This window comes from Berghia stephanieae, chromosome 1, assembly GCF_034508935.2.
Source record: "Berghia stephanieae isolate SIO BIC M18660-M18661 chromosome 1, UCSD_Bste_1.3, whole genome shotgun sequence".
Lineage (NCBI taxonomy): Eukaryota > Metazoa > Mollusca > Gastropoda > Nudibranchia > Aeolidiidae > Berghia > Berghia stephanieae.
Window position 1 is genome coordinate 6,595,343 of NC_088360.1, and position 16,003 is coordinate 6,611,345.

At 37.7% G+C, this 16,003-nt stretch overlaps 1 protein-coding gene across 3 annotated transcripts in view; it reads left to right on the forward strand.

Annotated features, from left to right (window-relative positions):
* LOC144966927 (uncharacterized) overlaps nt 1-16,003 on the forward strand; it is a 67,315-nt gene that overhangs the window by 9,453 nt on the left and 41,859 nt on the right. Inside the window, exon 1 of one of the 3 annotated variants that reach the window (XM_078903638.1) lies at nt 8,266-8,517. The exons of the other annotated variants lie outside the window; for them this stretch is intronic. The gene's annotated coding sequence lies outside the window, so the exon portion shown is untranslated. Of the gene's footprint in view, nt 1-8,265; nt 8,518-16,003 lie in introns of those variants that run through there. 3 annotated transcript variants of the gene reach the window in all.

Here is a 16,003-nt window from a genome sequence, read left to right on the forward strand (position 1 = left end):
GTCCTGGGTGTCATTGACAGTGGAGTAGTCCATCTTGAATCATAATCATAGTCGTGGTCAAGGAATTGCTAGAAGAATACAAACAACGATTTCTCATCGTTACTGTCAGTCACAGTATCATTTTATTGAACCATATTCTGACCAGAGCCCTTGTTGCATTTTGTCCACAGAACGTTCACTTCATAAAATGATAAACTAAAATAACCCAAAGTGGTTGGATATTCTTGAAGTTTCGAGTTAAAGAATTTTGACAAGTTGGGTGTCATTTTAATTTTTGATCTCGGGACAAAATGTATAAAGTTGGGTATTTCATTACTCAATCGCATACTTGCCCACATGGTCATAGATTGTCATCAGACCCAATTAAATCTGTCTCACACTGACAAAACAGCATCAGTCGAATAATCTGAACCCCAAGGAGTTGAACTGTTTCACACTTTAGACTTCAGAGAAATCTTGTTGCTCTTCTAAAAAAGTTACAATTTTGAAACATATTGACAAGTTGGGAGTTAATCAATCGATATTTTCTGAAAGGGTTGTAAATCCAGATTGGAAAAAAATGTGTTTTGTCGCAAAGGCACCGGTGGTTTTGAATTTCGAATATTTTCGCTCTTTTGTGACTTTATGTTTCTCCTTTCTTTCTCTTTTTTTTCAGCTTGTTTTATCCATACCTATGGTGAATTTTCAACACCATTATTTTCCGTTTAATAGATGTGGAGAGATATCGATTGATTAAATTCAATATCCCCTGCTTTACTTGAACAGTGTATTATGTACGACCACAACCAATTCCGCAGCACACAATTATGTTCATTAATTATTTAATATAGACTCGAGCTGTCTGACTCGTGCTTTTTACCCTGGGGACTTTTACCCTACACTCCTAGATCTTCTCTATGACCTTTGCGTTTCCCTAATCTGCCGTGCTCTTGATAAAACACATTTTACAACATATTCTCATTTTGGTCAGAAAACTTCCACTTCATAACCGGTCGATTAAAATGACGGATCTTCAACTTGTCAACAAGTTTTAAACCTGAGACTCCTAAATCTGTTTTTTAAGTCCCGGGTCTAAAACTTTTTGATAGGTTAAATGTCATTGTAATCGATCGGTGTTTGAAATGAACGTGTTCTGGCAAATATTTTTAAAACGTGATTTATCTTAAAAGAGCAATTACTGAATGGAGCTATGTTGGTTTTATTCTGTATTTATTCAATTATTTAAAAGTATTATGCACGCTGGATTAACTGATTACGAAGCTTAATAAAAAAAATCACAAGAAAATATCTCTCCTCTTCCTCTTCTCTCTCTCTCTCTCTCTCTCTCTCTCTCTCTCTCTCTCTCTCTCTCTCTCTCTCTCTCCTTCTCTCTTCTATGGGCCAACTTTACGTTGTGTGTTTTACATCAATAGACCCCTTTACTCTCAATTTAAGATCAAAAGAATTAAACCAAAATCAATAATATTCATTTGTGTACATGAAAGGTACATTTGATTGTCTATTGTCTACCAGATAAAAGTATGAATTGGAATTTCATTCATACAAATTTTTTAAAAAGAAATATTTTGCTCAATTAAAAGCAAATGTATTGGCAACTAAAGAATATTTGGCCAATTAGGGGGACAACCGCTCTTTATTTACAAAATTTGGAGGCCGTAGAGGCTACGCGTTTTTCTTAAATATACATACTTATTGCCGTTGGCCTACTGATCAGCCGACTGGGACGCCTCGGCATCTTAGCTAATTCTATTGACGAATTCCCTTCAGCGAAGGGCAGTATGTCTGCAAGATCTTTTTCTGACCTTAACTCTTGAGGGTTCTGGAGGCACTTGAAATCTGTTCATTACTCTGTGGGCGTTTGTTGTTGGTCTTCCTCGACATCTGTCCTAACCTGATTGTGTAGAAAGTACTTTCATGTCTTTGTTTGATGGTATATCGTTGTCTCTTCAAACCGTGTGTCCGAATAGTCTCCGTTGTGCTTCAAATAGCTGAGTTGAACGCGGTGTTTCATTGCCTTTTTATAGTGCTTTGTTGTAGGATAGTGGATGTTAAGCAGGATGAGGATGCTTAGTTGTTTTGTTCTATGGAATGTGATCTATTCTTGAGGACAAGGCCGAAAAGATGAGGCAATGTGCTGTGACCTAGTTTCGATCCCTGCTTTAGATACTTTCGTTTTATTTTCATTGGGCAAGATTATAAACCCCCAATCTGCTCACTTTGGAAAAGTGTGAATCACACTTTTCCAAAGTGAGCAGATTGGGGTTTATAATCTTGCCCAATGAAAGTGTGATTCCTGTTGATATTATATATATCATTCTTTCAGGGAATGCTTAGGCGACGGCATCTTACAATCTAATTTTTATTTTTATTTTTTAAATATCTATCTATCTACCTACAAATGTATCTACCTATCTATCTATCTATCCATCTATCTATCTATCTATCTATCTATCTATCTATCTATCTATCTATCTATCTATCTATCTATCTATCTATCTATCTATCTATCTATCTATCTATCTATCTATCAGTATGTATGTATGTATGTATGTATGTATGTATGTATGTATGTATGTATGTATGTATGTATGTATGTATGTATGATGTATGTATGTATGTATGTATGTATGTATCTATCTATCTATCTATCTCTATCTATCTATCTATCTATCTATCTATCTATCTATCTATCTATCTATATCTATATCTATATCTATCTATCTATCTATCTATCTATCTATCTATCTATCTATCTATCTATCTATCTATCTATCTATCTATCAATCTATCTATCTATCTATCTATCTATCTATCTATCCATCTGTAAATCTATCATATTCTATCGTATCATATCAATAATAGGGGTTTAACATGGACCAAGTGTTTCTTAAATGACCTTAAAACAGAAGTAACAATATATTACACATTGCATATTCTTTGAGCTAAAATATTATAAAGAGAGAAACGTATAAGCACAAAACAAGAACCAAAAAAAAAAAAAAATCAACAAAAAACATCTATTCTTATTATTGGCGTATTATGAATGCTCAGTCATAAAAAAAAAAAAAAAATATATATATCTCTCTCTCTCTCTCTCTCTCTCTCTCTCTCTCTCTCTCTCTCAGTAAAAAAAGTTCCAAATCAAGGCACATCTCTTCACCACCATGAACGCCGCTATTTGTGTTTATCCAATCAATTAGATATCGTCTTGTTCCCTGAATACAGCACCAAGATGAATGAAATCTTTGCCAAATATGCAAATGAAAAAAAAAAGCTCAGTTGTATTAGGCAGGTTCAAAAAGCAATTTCGTTGACACTATTCCAGTATTCTGGCAAAATACTATTTCTACTTCGGTCAGAGAAAAAAGTAAAATTAAATATCATTATACTAGGGTGATCAACGCCTTGTCAAAAACAAATTGAGCAGTTATATAGCGTAATATTCAGTAAACATGCTCAAAGCGTTTTTTACAGCCAACAGCAACACTTAACATGTAGGACGAGAAATAACGCTTTTTCCCCTACAACAATAAAGATGTTAACCACCAGGTACTCATTTTACTCATGAGTTCAGTGAGAGGATGTAAGTAAAGAGCCTTTTCCAAAGACTTAACCATGTACCGCTCAGAGTGGGACTCGAACCATGGACTTTCTTATCCGAAGGCGAGAGTCATACCTTGTAGTAACGGGGGATTTTAATTTTTATCTAGACAACATGCATGACAGTGGCTGCAAAATGTTTACACAAATTTTTTAATCTCGCAATCTGATGCAGCGTGTCGCTGAACTTATCCATTCTGGCGGTCATATGCTCGACCTTGTCTTTGCTGATGAAACTGACAACAACCTGCTATTGGTCAAAGTAGAAGACTTTTCTATTTCCGACCACAGCTATTTTCAACAGTCGTCAACGTCTCGCGACCTAAACCTCTGAAGAGACGTATAACCTTTCGTAAAACAAGAGCTATTGATCTTAACGCATTTTCAAATGATATTCAAATCTCAAACTTGAATGAAATTATTTCATCTTCCAATTCTGTGTGCAACATTGCGGACCATTATAACAAGACGTTGTCCGACATTCTTAATAACCACTGTCCCCTTACCACTAAATATTATTTTAAGACCCCACAGTACAAAAAGTATCTTATTAGAGTTCAAAATGATATTGTTGACTATGACCAAGATTTTTAAAAATTGGTATTGCTAATTCTGCTTCTTGATCTCTGCTTTTGATACGATCGATCATGACATTCTATAAATTCAATGGGCATATACTGAATTGGTTCCGGTCCTATCTGTCTGACTGGGGTCAAACAGTAATGCTCAATCTCACTCAGTCTTGTGTAACTGAATTAAAATATGACGTTCGACGAGGATCAGTTCTTGGATCTCTACTTTTTACTCTTTATACACAGCCTCTTGGGAAAATTATTCATTATTTTTCAGTTGACTTTCATATGTATTATTATTATTATTATTATTATTATTATTATTATTATTATTATTATTATCATTATTATTATTATTATTATTATTATTATTATTATTATTATTATTATTATCATTATTATTATTATCATTATTATTATTATTATTATTATTATTATTATTATTATTATTATTATATTATTATTATTATTATTATTATTATTATTATTATTATTATTATACCATTAAACCACACGACTGCACGAGAAATCTTAAAACTGAGACTTCAAATAGGCGTCAGGTTTGATACCTTTTGACTGGTTGGTCATCCTTATCGAGCAACATTTGGAGAAAAAAATGTTTTCTAGCTTCAATGTAAAAGAAAGAGATGTTTTGTCAGAAAACGGCTGACCAATGGTTGGGCCCAAATTAACATATTTACGGCGAGACTTATTTTTTCTGCATATCATTGCAAGCTTTACTATTTTCTCCACAGAAGCAATAACAACAAGGTTTCAAGAGACCTAAATGGCATCTTTTGTTACTGAGAACTGTAAGATGTTGAGACGGGTTGAATCTAATCCCGATCATAAAAGGTTAAAGACATTACACTGATTATACACCCACACGTTTGATTTCATAAACAACAGTTCCATTCAACTCACAGATCCTCCTTTTCCATGTATCCCTTTCATTACCACATCAAAGCATGTGAGAGTAAACGAGAGAGAGAGAGAGAGAGAGAGAGAGAGAGAGAGAGAGAGAGAGAGAGAGAGAGAGAGAGGGGGGGGGGGCGCTATCGTTGAAAGAGGACATGTGTTTGATGCTTGTTTAAGTCACTTGATCGTGGAATGGAAAATAAATACACGTCTTTCAATAAATGCAAACACAGACACACAATGTATATATATATATATATATATATATATATATATATATATATGTGTGTGTGTGTGTGTGTGTGTGTGTATGCAAGTGTTTATGTGTGTGTGTGTGTATGCAAGTGTCTGTGTTTGTCTTTTTTTGTGTGCATCATACAGCGCCTAAAAAAACTTTGTTCAACCAACAGATATAGTATCACCTTCAAACTTTGGCAAGCCATCCGACAAAATCTTACAGGTCTTCAATTTTTTAAATTTGTTTTGAAGACCACCATTTTAAAAGATAAATCATATCATCCTTATTCTTCCAAGGTATATATAATATTTTTTGAGAGAGAAAGCGGGGGCGGGGGGGGGGTGGAATATGTTTAAAGACTGAAAACAGCCCAGGTGTCAGCCGCAGTTAAGAGCAGAGTGCGAGTAATAGATGTTAGGCTTTTTACTCAATGGCAAATTGCGATGACTATTTTGGTCCAATTTCATGTAAGCGGACTAGATTAAGTTATGTACTAGTCCAGTAAATGACTTGCTAATCTTAATCCAAAGCGGAGCAAGTGACTAGAAATATCGGATTTCATGAACGTTTTCTAATCTCTGACGAGCTAGGCTCTTGCCTAAAAATGGGCGTTGTAGGGACGGTAACTAATTCGGTTATGTTGTGCTGGTAACATCAAGCTCTCTAGTACACGGAGGCAGGTAAGATACCAGTCTTCATGCTTTCAACGCAAAAGATTTCCAAAGAGGAAATTAGCAACACGTCCAGTAAAGATAATATTTCGTTAAGTTAAATATTTGAACTTACTTTTGCCATGATGAATCAAATCACGTGATATTGACTGTCGACGGATCAGACTATAATGATGTCCATGGTTGACTGTCAATTCTATATTCAGGCCAATGAAAGTTTCATTGAAACAAACAAAACAGAAAGGGTGTTCTGATGAATCACGTTATTTCAGTCAGTTACAATACAAGCAGAATAACTTTTGTCTCCACAAAACATTCTAATCGGTTTTTGTTCTTTGAAGCAACCCCTCCCACCTTGAGTCTCCGTTAACTTGCAACTCGCGAGCCGAATAGATTCGGATTTAGTTATACATTTTTCACTCACAAAATGTGTTTTTCGACGATCTGCACTTATCTTACACAGTTTTTTTAAAAGCCAGTGTGTCAATAGCAGCAGGACACATTTTGCGTCTGTCATTCGTAACCTACGTATTTTCTTTCCGAATCGAAGCTCTCTCAATCTGAAAATAGTTGCTATCTTGTCGACGCTATGATGAATCATAGTAACTAGTCTCAGACTAAGCATGAAGTCCGGCCTCAGCAAATGACTAAAACTTGGCCAAACTTAATCCAACGGTGCCGTGATTTTAGTCTGGAACTTGCTTAGTCAGCTCACATGAAATCCGATTTTTTTTCAAGTCCTTGACTATAGTCAGACTAACGCTATTCTGCGTTAATGGGCTCGAAATATACGCCTCCCATATTGTGTTATACTATACTGCCTTTTCCGCACAGCAAACTTGCACATAAAGAGCAATACTGCTCTAAATTATTTCTTTTCTATGATTTTAAATGAACAAATCGCCGTACAAAACAAAAGCAGCCACAGTCGTGTTTTCCCTTATATGTGACCAACCGTCTCAATCCGTTGTTATGTCGGGGCAAATCAAAACTAGATACTGTGAACTGACTTTTATATATACATTTTGAAATTTTGAAATTTGTAGGTCACATGATATGTAACCCATCAACATAATCTTGTGTTGTGTCGGATTGAACAAGACACAGATCATTGAAATCAAAATGTTAATTATCAGAATTGCTCAACGTAAGCCATTTGCATTTTAAGATTTTACTTTTATTCACGACAATAGTAGGATTATGAGATTTGATTTTAAAATGTCTGCTTTCAAAGTCAAGTTTCAGCGTTTAGACAGTAGTCAGAAAACCGGATGGAGTTTGTGAGTCACATATAAATATTAGTATCATTAGACAATCCATGACTCGAGGCTTGAGTTACCAGAGTGAAAAATAAAGAAAAGGAATGTAACCATAATAGTATGAAGAGGGAGGAGGGTGGCGGTGGAAGGGGACTTGTTCTTGCCCCGAGGAAGTTGGACTCGATCTTGTTATTGTTTCTATTTCAGGAGAAGACAAAATTAAATAATGAAGACAAAATCGCCATTAGCCTGAATAATCAAGGTTATGTTCTGACTTAACAATAAGAAAATATAGCAGATCCAATTAAGAATAAAAGAGATCTTAATTCAACGTTCTAGTCCCAAGCCCTTCTAAAATCGCCAAAAAATTACAATTATTAACTGTAACACGATACGATAGAGAGATTTAAAAAATATATATATTAAACAGATTCAATGCTAAATTCTCGTCAGGTCAATTTCTCAGCTCGCTATTTTTTCCGATCATATTCACGATTATTTTGAAAGAAGACATTAGTTAAAAAATAAAAATAATTTGGAATTATTGTTCATCGATAGGGGTTACAGCGTATGAAATCATAGCGTCTACTCTTGAATTCCGGAGTATATTACTTACACTTTAATATTGCCTGTTTCGTGTTAGTACCATGTCCACTACGTTGATAGGTTTAAAAATTACAATTTTATCATATGTTCAAGGTATGACTTTTGCATAAACAAATGAAAGTCATTAATTTCTCTTGATATCTAATACAGCGGTGCGAAGGTTGGGACAATGCAATCATTATTTGTTTCCTTTCCTAAACATACATATCTAGCTCTTTAAGACATATTATAGGTGCGAAAAATATGCCAATTAGAGATTTTAAAGTAACAATATCCAGAAATGTTAGCTTTTAATTTTTGAGACTAGATATATTCAACTATCATAATCTAATGTCTTCAATCAAAAAAAAATTTTTTTTGGTCTATAAAATAAAATTATATTCTGGTCGCCTCTTTTGCAGTTTGTGAAAGGTACATGGCATAAAAAGAAAGCGTTGATACTCCTTACAAACTTACTTATTTACTTAGAGCTTTCACACATCCAGGAGCATAGGCCATCAACGACACTCTTCCAGCAGACACGATTTTGGGCTGCCATCTCCACTTCCTTCCATGTTGTATCCTTCTCCTAAAGTCTAGCATAGTGTTGTGCTCCGTCTACTACTTGGAATTCCCTTCTTTCGTTTCCTCCGGAGATCCCACAGGAGTGCTTGGTGAGCGATTCTAGGTATTGGCTTCCTAGAAGTGTGCCCAATCCAGCCCCACTTTCTTCGGTACATCTGGCAACCTTATTTTATAGATCCGCTCCAGATATGAGTTCAGAAATTTCTGTATCTTCTTGAACATTGTATTTATTATTCTCCATTAAGGAAAACTGATTTTATAGAATTTCTGTTGAAGATTTTGAGATTTGATTTACATGGATACTTTTTGAAGCCCAAATATTTTTGACAAGGTGAAGGCTGCTCGAACTTTGCTAAGCCTAGATGGTAATCTTTATATGTAGCTATCGCCTTACAAACTTACGGCAGACAAGCTTAAGTTGGGAGTCACCATAGGTCTAATCATTGTTCGAATGGGCGGCCATTCTAAATAATTAATGAGCCAATCGAGTTTATAATAAATGAGTTATGTACATGTGGGGATTGGGATAAAGAGTGCTTTCTAAGTTATTTTTGACCAAATCAGGACTTTGGGGTTGACGTATTGAATTATCGCTTCATATAACATGTATCTCAACCTTAAAATCTAGGCTTTAATAAATGATATAAACCTGATGATAAATATATGAAAAATGATAGTTTTGTTACCCCCACCACCGCCGCCGCCACCACCACCACCACCATCATCATCATCATCATCATCATCATCATCATCATCATCATCATTATCATCTTTATTATTGTTATTATTATTATTATTATTATTATTATTATTATTATTATTATTATTATTATTATTATTATTATTATTATTATTATATAGTATAGTAGTAGTAGTAGTAGTAGTAGTAGTAGTAGTAGTACTGTGTAGTAGTATTTTCATATTATTATTATTATTATTATTATTATTATTATTATTATCATCATCATCATTATTATTATTATCATTATTATTATTATTATTATTATATTATTATTATTATTATTATATTATTATTATTATTATTATTATTATTATTATTATTATTATTATTATTATTATATTGAGCTTTTATATAGAGCAATATCCACTTAACGTGCTCAACGCGCTTTACAAGGGGTCGCTGGTCAACAGCAACATTTAACATGTAGGACGAGACATGACGCCTGTTAGGCGATATTACAATTTTTCGGACAAAGACAACGCTGTTAACGGCCAGGTACTCATCTTACACCTGAGTACGGTGAGAGAATGTGAGTAAAGAGTCTTTTCCAAGGACTCAACTATGCGTCGAGCGAGGCTCGAACCCAGGACCTTCCGATCCGAAAGCGAGTGTCATACCACTAGACCACATAGCCGCACTATTATTATTATTATTATTATTATTATTATTATTATTATTATTATTATCAATTATCATTATTGTTATTATCATCATTAATATCATCATCATTATCAACATCATCATCATCATTATCATCATCATTATCTTCATCCCTGCCGATTTACATAAACAAAGGAACTAAGACTTCTCTAAAATTAGAACTATTTTTGTCATATACTTGCAAAAGATCTTTAATAATTTATTTAGCATGAAAACATTCACTACAATTTATTTGGTTAAATAAGACGAACTCCATCAACTTCAAGAAAAGCTCCAGTTTACGACTCTTTGATACGTTAGAAGTCATAATATTAACCAGTTAACAGACGTGCTCTGGAAAGACAAGCATTTAAACATGTGACCAGAAAACTCGTCCTTCAAATATTATCGATCGATTTAAATGATACTCGTACTTTGAAGGACGATATTTTTCTGGCCAAATTTTTAAATACTGTCTATCCAGAGAAAGATAGTTAACCAGCTGATCTACAGATAAAGTAAGTAAACTTTGTAAAGCCAAAGTGAAAAAAAAAGTGGAGGTGTTTTTTGTTTTGTTTTTTTTTTCTTTTTGTTTTTGTTTTTATATTAAGACAGTAACAGTCCACTAATCAAGCTAAAAGGAATTGACTCAATCCTTTCCTTTTTTTTCTGCCTCATCAATCCCTTCCCATCTTTCCCACCCCGATACTTTTATATCAGCTCCAATCTGCTTTCCTCACCATTTAGGTATTCCGGATCTTATTGTAAACCCTGGATAATCCCTGCCCCAGTCTCACGACTCACCCCCCCCCCCCCCCTCCGCTCCCCTACCCTTCAGAAATTAGATTAACAGTGTCCCATCCCCAACCCAACAAAGGACATTGTGACATAACAGAAAGAGACTTAAGGACTTTTATTTGGGATTCGATCTTACTCTAAGATGACAGTGTATCTAGCTGCTTTTACCATCAAATAAGAGGTCCGGATAGCTCAGATGGTAGAATGGTTGCTTCACACGCAAAGGAACAAGTCCGATCCCGGGCGGATAAAGTCGATTCTTCTCTAATGATATTAGGATCATTTTTCAGCATTTAGTTTATCTTATAATGATACCGATTTGAGGCGATGGGTCACAAATGATCTCACTCAGCCGTTAGCATATTGTTTACGTCTATGCTGTCGTTTAAAAAAAAAAATGGCGAGTCCGGCATCGGGCATAAAGATAACACAACTTTTACAGAACTGACACTTTTGTGTTAAAATTTACTCAAATGAATTGTGAGGTCCCAGGTTTTGGAGTTTTTGTCATTGAAAGCGATCGATATCTAAAGGCGAGTTATCAGGCCAATTTTTAAAAATATAAGTCTTTTCAGAGAACGCAGATAACTAATTTAAAAGTCAATTTACCCTGTTACTGTTAGTTACTGTTACTCTGAGAAAACTGACTCGTTGGGGTTTTACGGCTTTACAGGAAGAACCTAAGTAATTCATGCATGTTTATAATCGAGAATTGTGTGTGTGTGTGTGTGTGTTTGTGTGTGAGTGTGTGTGTGTGTGTGTGTGTCGGTGGGTGTGTGTGTTTGTGTGTATGTGAAATAATTTTCTAAGACAGATTTTTACATATTCACATGCTTTCATTTTTCACTGCCCAATGAAAAAATTGCTTTTAAAAGATACCTAATTTGATTGGTTGCCAAAAACGAAAAACGAAAGCCGTTGCCGACCGACTGTGACGAGTCTTTTGGGATTTCCTTATACATTCCAACTGGGCTTGAAGATTAGATTAAAAGCGCGCTCTCGGACAATACAAGAAATACAAACTGCCCGTGAGAACCCCTAAATCTGATTCAAGACATTTGTGTAAACTTCCTCCAGAAATCCCACTGCCAACACAGTTCACTGTGCACCGATAGACACGCCATAAATTATCTTAATCTTTTAGCCCAAAGGCCCAGGACTGGATTTAAAGATCGCGAAGAAAAACAAAGGAAAGAAAAAGAAATTACAACTGACAATTTGTTTTGCTGAGTTGTTTCTTCAAACCTATTGATATTTTTCAAGATTTTGTTTTTGATATGTAGGTATAACAGATTTGGGACGAAAATTCATAAAATTTTGAAATCTCAATATGACGCCGTTGCCATAAAGACATCTTGCAATGACTGTATACGCCCTGCTGTAAAATTTGGCCTTGAATTCATGATTCATGGTGTCGCAGTTATAACCTTTATTTCGTGAACTGCTCTAGTCTGTTTGTCTGTTTGTTTTGTGTTGTCCTTGAGCTTTAAACATTTTTATTTACAGGGATCTTATTCGGCCACCAATGCATTCAACCAAATCCAAAATTTATGGAATAGAAATAACATAACATAATCAGTTAGAATAAACGAATACAGATTTACGAGGCACTGATTATTCCGATATCGACATATAATTGTGGAACATGGGGCCTCACAAAAAAGAACTTAGAAAGTCTTGATTCATACCACCGCCGGTGTGTCTTTTTTACGAAACCCGCCGAAACCCGCCGAAACCCTGCGAAACCCGCCGAAACCCGCCGAAACCCTATGAAACCCGACGAATCCCGACAAAGTTATGGGAAGTAGGTGGCTGTGGGGAGTGAACCTAGAACTCAGGGAAGTGTACACCATTGGGGAGTGAACCTGGGACTGGGTTTCGGCGGGTTTCGTAAAAAAGAACCAGTGCTTTTTTACGAAACCCGCCGAAACCCGCCGAAACCCGGCGAAACCCGACAATATACAGCAAAGTTATGGGAAGTAGACAACTGTGGGGAGTGAACCCGAGACTCAGGGAAGTGTACACCAGTCGGGAGTGAACCTGAGACTAAGTTTATCGGCCGGTTTCGGCGGGTTTCGTAAAAAAGAATTAGTGCTTTATTACGAAACCCGCCGAAACCCGCCGAAACCCGACAATATCCGGCAAAGTTATGGGAGTTTGGCAACAGTGGGGGGTGATCCTGGGAGTCAGGGAATTGCACACCAGTGGGGAGTTAACCTGGGACTGTGTAAAAAGGATATCAGTGGGAAATAAACCTGGGACTAAAGGGAGATGGATACCATTGAAAGTTGAAGCCGGATATGGGAATTGAGTACCAGAGGAGAATGAACCTGACACTATAGAAGGTGGGCGCCAGTGGGGAGTGAACCTGGGATTCAGGGAATTGCACACCAGTGGGGAGTTAACCTGGGACTGTGTAAAAAGGATATCAGTGGGAAATAAACCTGGGACTAAAGGGAGATGGATACCATTGAAAGTTGAAGCCGGATATGGGAGTTTAGTACCAGAGGAGAATGAACCCGACACTATAGGAGATGGGCGCCAGTGTGGAGTGAACCTGGGACTCAGGGAAGTGCACACCAATTGGGAGTTAACCTTGGACTGTGGGAGATGGATAACTGTGGGTATCCGAGCCGAACTATAGGAGTTGGGTGCCAGAGGAGAATGAACCTGACACTATAGAAGGTGGGCGCCAGTGGGGAGTGAACCTGGGATTCAGGGAATTGCACACCAGTGGGGATTTAACCTGGGAATATGTAAAAAGGATATCAGTGGGAAATAAACCTGGGACTAAAGGGAGATGGATACCATTAAAATTTGAAGCTTGGTATGAGAGTTTGGTACCAGAGGAGAATGAACCTGACACTAAAGGAGGTGGGCGCCAGTGGGGAGTGAACCTGGGACTATGTAAACAGGATATCAGTGGGAAATAAACCTGTGACTAAAGGGAGATGGATACCATTGAAAGTTGAAGCCGGATATGGGAGTTTAGTACCAGAGGAGAATGAACCCGACACTATAGGAGATGGGCGCCAGTGTGGAGTGAACCTGGGACTCAGGGAAGTGCACACCAATTGGGAGTTAACCTTGGACTGTGGGAGATGGATAACTGTGGGTATCCGAGCCGAACTATAGGAGTTGGGTGCCAGAGGAGAATGAACCTGACACTATAGAAGGTGGGCGCCAGTGGGGAGTGAACCTGGGATTCAGGGAATTGCACACCAGTGGGGATTTAACCTGGGAATATGTAAAAAGGATATCAGTGGGAAATAAACCTGGGACTAAAGGGAGATGGATACCATTAAAATTTGAAGCTTGGTATGAGAGTTTGGTACCAGAGGAGAATGAACCTGACACTAAAGGAGGTGGGCGCCAGTGGGGAGTGAACCTGGGACTATGTAAACAGGATATCAGTGGGAAATAAACCTGTGACTAAAGGGAGATGAATACCATTGAAAGTTGAAGCCGGATATGAGAGCTTGGTACCAGAGGAGAATGAACCTGACAAAAAAGGGGTGGGCGCCAGTGGGGAGTGAACCTGGGACTATGTAAACAGGATATCAGTGGGAAATAAACCTTGGACTAAAGGGACATGGATACCATTGAAAGTTGAAGCCGGATATAAGAGCTTGGTACCAGAGGAGAATGAACCTGACAAAAAGGGGGTGGGCGCCATTGGGGAGTGAACCTGGGACTATGTAAACAGGATATCAGTGGGAAATAAACCTTGGACTAAAGGGACATGGATACCATTGAAAGTTGAAACCGGATATGAAAGTTTGGTACCAGAGGAGAATGAACCTGACACTATAGGTGGTGGGCGCCAGTGGGGAGTGAACCTGGGACTATGTAAAAAGGATATCAGTAGGAAATAAATCTGGGACTAAAGGGAGGTGGATACCATTGGGAGTTAAAGCCGGATTTGGGAGTTGGGTACCAGAGGAGAGAGAAACCTGACACTATAGGAGGTGGGCGCCAGTGGGGAGTGAACCTGGGACTATGTAAAAAGGATATCAGTGGGAAATAAACCTGGGACTAAAGGGAGATGAATACCATTGAAAGTTGAAGCCGGATATGAGAGTTTGGTACCAGAGGAGAATGAACCTGACACTATAGGAGGTGGACGCCAGTGGGGAGTGAACCTGGGACTATGTAAAAAGGATATGAGTGAGAAATAAACCTGGGACTAAAGGGAGATGAATACCATTGAAAGTTGAAGCCGGATATGAGAGTTTGGTACCAGAGGAGAATGAACCTGACACTATAGGAGGTGGGCGCCAGTGGGGAGTGAACCTGGGACTATGTAAAAAGGATATCAGTGAGAAATAAACCTGGGACTAAAGGGAGATGGATACCATTAAAATTTGAAGCTTGGTATGAGAGTTTGGTACCAGAGGAGAATGAACCTGACACTAAAGGAGGTGGGCGCCAGTGGGGAGTGAACCTGGGACTATGTAAACAGGATATCAGTGGGAAATAAACCTGTGACTAAAGGGAGATGAATACCATTGAAAGTTGAAGCCGGATATGAGAGCTTGGTACCAGAGGAGAATGAACCTGACAAAAAAGGGGGTGGGCGCCAGTGGGGAGTGAACCTGGGACTATGTAAACAGGATATCAGTGGGAAATAAACCTTGGACTAAAGGGACATGGATACCAATGAAAGTTGAAGCCGGATATAAGAGCTTGGTACCAGAGGAGAATGAACCTGACAAAAAAGGGGGTGGGCGCCAGTGGGGAGTGAACCTGGCACTATGTAAACAGGATATCAGTGGGAAATAAACCTTGGACTAAAGGGACATGGATACCATTGAAAGTTGAAACCGGATATGAAAGTTTGGTACCAGAGGAGAATGAACCTGACACTATAGGGGGTGGGCGCCAGTGGGGAGTGAACCTGGGACTATGTAAAAAGGATATCAGTGGGAAATAAACCTGGGACTAAAGGGAGATGAATACCATTGAAAGTTGAAACCGGATATGAGAGTTTGGTACCAGAGGAGAATGAACCTGACACTATAGGAGGTGGACGCCAGTGGGGAGTGAACCTGGGACTATGTAAACAGGATATGAGTGAGAAATAAACCTGGGACTAAAGGGAGATGAATACCATTGAAAGTTGAAGCCGGATATGAGAGTTTGGTACCAGAGGAGAATGAACCTGACACTATAGGAGGTGGGCGCCAGTGGGGAGTGAACCTGGGACTATGTAAAAAGGATATCAGTGAGAAATAAACCTGGGACTAAAGGGAGATGAATACCATTGAATGTTGAAGCCGGATATGAGAGTTTGGTACCAGAGGAGAATGAACCTGACACTATAGGAGGTGGGCGCCAGTGGGGAGTGAACCTGGGACTATGTAAACAGGATATCAGTGGGAAATAAACCTCGGACT